The sequence below is a fragment of the Odocoileus virginianus genome, chromosome 10, assembly GCF_023699985.2.
Source record: "Odocoileus virginianus isolate 20LAN1187 ecotype Illinois chromosome 10, Ovbor_1.2, whole genome shotgun sequence".
Lineage (NCBI taxonomy): Eukaryota > Metazoa > Chordata > Mammalia > Artiodactyla > Cervidae > Odocoileus > Odocoileus virginianus.
The window spans coordinates 6,697,458-6,703,457 of NC_069683.1; the positions used below are offsets into that span (position 1 = coordinate 6,697,458).

At 41.7% G+C, this 6,000-nt stretch overlaps 1 protein-coding gene across 6 annotated transcripts in view; it reads right to left on the reverse strand.

Annotated features, from left to right (window-relative positions):
* GDPD4 (glycerophosphodiester phosphodiesterase domain containing 4) overlaps positions 1-5,794 on the reverse strand; it is a 132,846-nt gene extending 127,052 nt beyond the window's left edge. For all 6 annotated transcript variants that reach the window (XM_070472962.1, XM_070472960.1, XM_070472959.1 and 3 more), the window contains exon 1: positions 5,703-5,794. The gene's annotated coding sequence lies outside the window, so the exon portion shown is untranslated. The remainder of the gene's footprint in view (positions 1-5,702) is intronic.
* Between the last annotated feature and the right edge of the window lie 206 nt (positions 5,795-6,000).

Here is a 6,000-nt window from a genome sequence, read left to right on the forward strand (position 1 = left end):
CAACTCATGTTAGGAGGCCACTGTAAAGTCGCATGGCAACAGCTATGAACACAAAGAATGTAGTAGAGGAAAAAATGAGAACTGGGGCCATGTGACATAATCACTTCACTATATTGTTAGCAGATCAAAGAATCTTGAGGAAAAAAAAAAAAGAATCTTGAGGAAAAAAGCATTAGCAGAGACAAAGAGGGACATCTCATAATGATGAAAAATGATTTTTTAGAAAAGAAATTTTCATTTATAGCCATCCAATCACACAGCCTCTAGAAGAGAAGCAGACAAATCCACAATCATGACAGGAGATTTAGCATGCTTATCTCAATAAAGGATATAATAAGCAGACAAAAATTCTCTAAGTAGATAAAGCATTAACAACTTGATTAACAAACTAATCTAAATTAACATATATAGAACACTGTCTTCAATAATCACAGAATGAACATTGTCTTCTAATGGAAATAGAACACGTTTCCAAAACTGTATATTGAGCCACACAACTGGTTTTAGTAAATATCTAAGAACTGAAATTGAAACTGTACCCCCATAAAGTTAAAAAAAATCCATCCTGCAACAATAAACAATAGGATGACCAGAAACAGGTGAATAAGAAATTTTTGAGCTTGTCTAACAGATCAGTCGCTCAGTCGTGTCTGACTCTTTGCGACCTCATGGACTATACAGTTCATGGAATCCCCCAGGTCAGAATAGTGGAGTGGGTAGCTGTTCCCTTCTACAGGGATCTTCCCAACGCAGGGATTGAACTCAGGTCTCCTGCATTGCAGGTGGATTCTTTACCAGCTGAGCCACCAGGGAAGTGCAAGAACATTGGAGTGGGTAGCCTTCTCTAGAAGATCTTCCCGACCCAGGAATCAAACTAGGGTCTTCTGCATTGCAGGTGGATTCTTTACCAGTTGAACTACCAGGGAAGCTATGAGTGGGCTTCCCTCATAGCTCAGTCAGTAAAGAATCTGCTTGCAGTGCAGGAGACTCAGGTTGGATTCCTGGGTCGGGACGATCCCCTGGAGAAGGAAATGGCAACCCACTCCAGTATTCTTGCCTGGAGAATCCCATGGGTAGAGGAGCCTGGCAGGCTACAGTCCATGGGGTCACAAGAGTCGGACACAATTTAGTGACTAAACCAACAAACAGATCAGTAGATAAGCATACAGCTGTTCAAAACACCCTCTGCTTCACTGAGCAAGTTTGCCTTATTTGTTACAAAATGGATACCCTCCAAGATTCACATAGCTTAGGAACCTGAGGTCAGCTCTTGCCCAGTTCAAGCCCACATACACTAGTTGGGATACTAACCCTAAAACTGAGCTTGCTCAAGTATCTGATGTATGATTTTTTGATGACAGAGGGCCACAAACTTCACCCTCATATCATGATAAGCATCTCCACTTTTTGAACATGCATCTACGAAGAAGAACGTCACTCAGATACACCTGCACAAAATACCAATTGCCTCACCTTTTCTCTACCTCAAATTACCCTTTCTCACACTGTTTAGACAACTGTTTTTATTTGGAGCATAAAGACCACCCTGATTATTTATCCCATAAATATCTCAAATAGCTCACCTTCAGGGACCTGGAACTGAGTTTTATTTCTGGCTCTGAGATTTGTTCTCCTCTACAAACCCTGGCATATCTGTGCTTGCTTTATTGCATGTCAAGCAAATGAAACTGATTTGGTAATAAATTTGGGGAGCCAGACTTTTTATCCATGGTTTGTTGGTTCTTTGCAGGCATTAGGAGCCTGTGGATGAGTCCAAGCAGCTGCCTGGTCCATTTGTTCCAGGGACCATTCCCTGGATTTCCCCTGGCATGATGCTGCTGACCTTTGGTGCATTATTTTTCATGGCAAGTAAAAACAATTTCTGGGTCTGGAAGACATTTGATGCTGAAGCTCCAATACTTTGACCACCTGATGCAAAGAACTGACTCATCTGAAAAGACCCTGAACCTGGGAAATATTGAGGGCAGGAGGAGAAGGGGACAACAGAGGATGAGATGGTTGGACTGCATCACTGACTCAATGGACATGAGTTTGAGCAAACTCTGGGAGATAGTGAAGGACAGGGAAGCCTGGTGTGCTGCAGTCCATGGGGGTCTCAAAGAGTCGGGCATGACTGAGCAACTGAACAACAACAACCTGATTAAAAAGCACCTGTACTTAAACTTTCTAGATGGTGGGTTAGAGGACCAGGTGGTGGGAACTTGGTAGGATCATGGGCTAGAGGCCTACACTAACAGGGGCAATAAAAACATTACACCTGCAGAGTTCTTCTAAACCTGGGCTAATGTCCTGAGGTTTTGGTTTTAGTTTATTTTATGTTTTGGCCTTAGTTGTCTTGTCTGTCTAATATCTGATTGTCTTCTTTGTTAAACATTGGCTATTTGGAGGCTGAGAATTTGGAACTACTTTATATTCAAATGAAAATAAAAGAAAACATGAAATGCTGTTTCTAAATCTTGGTTGTTAGTTTTAGTCACTAAATTGTGTCCAACTCCTTGGACTGCAGCATGCCAGGCCTCCCTGTCCATCACCAATTCCTGAAGTTTACTCAAGCTCATGTCCATTGAGTTGGTGATGTCATCCAACTATTTCATCCTCTGTTGTCCGCTTCTCCTCCCACCTTCAATCTTCCCCAGCATCAGGGTCTTCTCAAATCAGTCAGTCCTTCACATCAGAAGCCCAAAGTATTGGAGTTTCAGCTTCAGCATCAGTCCTTTTAAAGAATATTTAAGACTGATTTCCTTCAGGATGGACTGGTTGGGTCTCTTTGCAGTCCAAGGGACTCTCAAGAGTCTTCTCCAACACCACAGTTCAAAAGCATCAATTCTTTGGCGCTCAGCTTCCTTTACAGTCCAACTCTCACATCCATACATGACTACTGCAAAAACCATAGCTTTGACCTTTGTTGGCAAAGTAATGTCTCTGTTTTTTAATATGCCATCTAGGTTGGTCATAGCTTTTCTTCCAAGGAGTAAGAGTCTTTTAATTTCATGGCTGCGGTCACCATCTGCAGTGATTTTGGAGCCCCCTAAAATAAAGTCTGTCACTGTTTCCACTGTTTTCCCATCTATTTTTCATCAAATGATACCATGATCTTAGTTTTCTGAATGTTGAGCTTTAAGCCAACTTTTCACTCTCCTCTTTTACCTTCATCAAGAGGTTCTCTAGTTCTTTTTCACTACCTGCCATAAGGGTGGTGTCATCTGCATATCTGAGGTTATCGATATTTCTCCCGGCAATCTTGATTCCAGCTTGTGCTTCATTCAGTTCAGCGTTTCACATGAGGTACTCTGCATATAAGTTAAATAAGCAGGGTGACAATATATAGCCTTGACGTACTCCTTTCCCGATATGGAATCAGTCTGTTGTTCGACGTCCAGTTCTAACTGTTGCTTCTTGACCTGCATACAGATTTCTCAGGAGGCAGGTCAGGTGGTCTGGTATTCCCATCTCTTTCAGAATTTTCCACAGTTTGTTGTGATCCACCCAGTCAAAGGTCTTATAGGTCTTCACAGAACCATTCAACTTCAACTTATTCAGCATTACTGGTCAGGGCTTAGACTTGGATTACTGTGATGTTGAATGGTTTGCCTTGGAAATGAACAGAGATCTTTCTGTCATTTTGAAATTGCATCCAAGTACTGCAATTTCTTGTTGACTATAATGGCTACTCCATTTCTTCTAACGGATTCTTGCCCACAGTAGTAGATATAATGGTCATCTGAGTTAAACTCATCCATTCCAGTCCATTTTAGTTCACTGATTCCTAAAATATCGGTGTTAACTCTTGCCATCTCCTGTTTGACCACTTCCAATTTGTCTTGATTCAAGGACTTAACATTCCAGGTTCCTATACAATATTGCTCTTTACAGGGTTGGACTTTACTTCCATCATTAGTCACATCCACAACTGGGTGTTGTTTTGCTTTGGCTCCGTCTCTTCATTCTTCCTGAAGTTATTTCTCCACTGATCTCCAGTAGCATATTGGGCATCTACTGACCTGGGGAGTTCATCTTTCAATGACCTATCTTTTTGCCTTTTCATACTGTTTTCATACTGGTCAGAATGGCCATCATCAAAAAATCTACAATCAGTGTTGGGGTTGGTGTGGAGAAAAGGAAACCCTCCCACACTGTTAGTGGAAATGTAAATTGGTACAGCCACAGTGGAGAGCAGTATTGAGGTTCCTTAAAAAACTACAAATAAAATTATTATATGATGTAGCAATCCCACTTCTGGGCATGTATCTGGAGAAAACTGTAATTTGAGAAGATACACGATCCCCAATGTTCACTGCAGTACTATTAACAATAGCCACGACATGTAAGCAAGCTAAATGTCCATCACCAAATGAATAGAAAAAGAAGATATGATATATAAGATGCACATACACAATGGAATACTTGTTGTTTAGTCACTGGGTTGTGTCTGACTCTTTTGTAACTCCATGGACTGTAGCCTGCCAAGCTCCTCTTGGATTTCCCAAGCAAGAATACTGGAGAGGGTTGCCATTTCCTTCTCCAGGGGATCTTCCAAACTCAGGGATGAAACCCTTATCTTTTGTATTGGCAGGTGGACTCTAGTGGAATGTTACTCAGCCTTTAAAAAAAAAAAAAAACTAAGGAAAAATAATAAAATACACATAATTCAAGCTACTAGAAATAATAAGGGAAACATTTTAGCATACAGGAAAGATATGTGTTTTCAGTGCAAGAAAGTATGAAAAAATGGAAATGCATTTTGTTAAAGGAAAACAAAGTGACTTTTTCCTAATCCTGGCTATTTCTAAATGGGAGAGAAAATAAAGGTTAACTTAATATGGGTACACTGGAGCAAGCAATGGTAACCCACTCCAGTGTTCTTGCCTGGAAAACCTCCTGGACAGAGGAGTCTGGCAGCATATAGTCCATGGGGTCACAAAAGAGTTGGACATGACTTAGCGACTAAACAATATGTACACAGAAAATTGTGAAAGGTTGTTTATGGGAAAGGAACCCTGAGAAAACAGTTTTGTAGGTGGTCAGAAATGATTAGGATTAGACTGGATTTTAGTCAGGTAAATGATCTAATTAGGGACTTTGTTATTAAAAATAAGCTGATGAAAGACTGAAGTGCTCTCTGTTAAAAGAACCAAGTTTTCCTGGAATATCGAGCTACTGTGATTACAGATTTTACATTCCTCACCTTTTAAGTGATCTGTCATAACTTTATTTGCCTTTGAAATCTTTTAATGGCACTTTGGTTAAGTGAATAAGTGGTGCTTTACAGTCACCTTATACCCTATTTGAAAAGGTATTTCTAAACCTTTTTGATATTTCCAACAAAATTCCAAGGATAAAATTCTAATTGAAGTTTTTTGGATGTCGAGCTAACTTTGGGATGCTTCAGAGAGCCGCTGAAGAGCCCAGGGGCTGCGGGGCTTGGTGTCCCCCACCCCCACCTCCCACCCCCTCCCCACCCTCCCTGCCCTCCCCGCCCCAGCCTGGGGACCGGCTTAAGAGGAAGCCCTCTGTTCTTAGCGCCGTCCCTTGAGCAGGGAAGGATGATGGCAGCGCCAGCTTCACTAGACATAGTAAGCTGGCAGGGTAGAATGCCTAAGGTGTGCCTACCAAATTAAGTGTATTAATGTAGCTTCCTCTTTCTAGAGATGCCTAAGGGGTAAGCATAGAATTGTACTTACGGTGACTACAACTCTAAACCTAAATCAGGAATACAGGTTGGAGAAGGCCAACGTCTCTCAAGATGGCGGCCAAGCAGGATGAAGCGCCCAAGGGTGCGGGCGCGGGTGCGGGTGCGGGTGGGCGTGGCCAGGAGCGTGGCCTCGGATACCCAGTCAGGGACTGAGACGAAATACAAGGCTAACACCCGACCTTAGCTCAGAGCACCATACTTTAAATTTTTTTTAAGGTATGGACTGTTTTGTCTTGCTCTTCCTAAAAATAACTTACACATAAACTCAGTTCTTGTCAATCATTTAG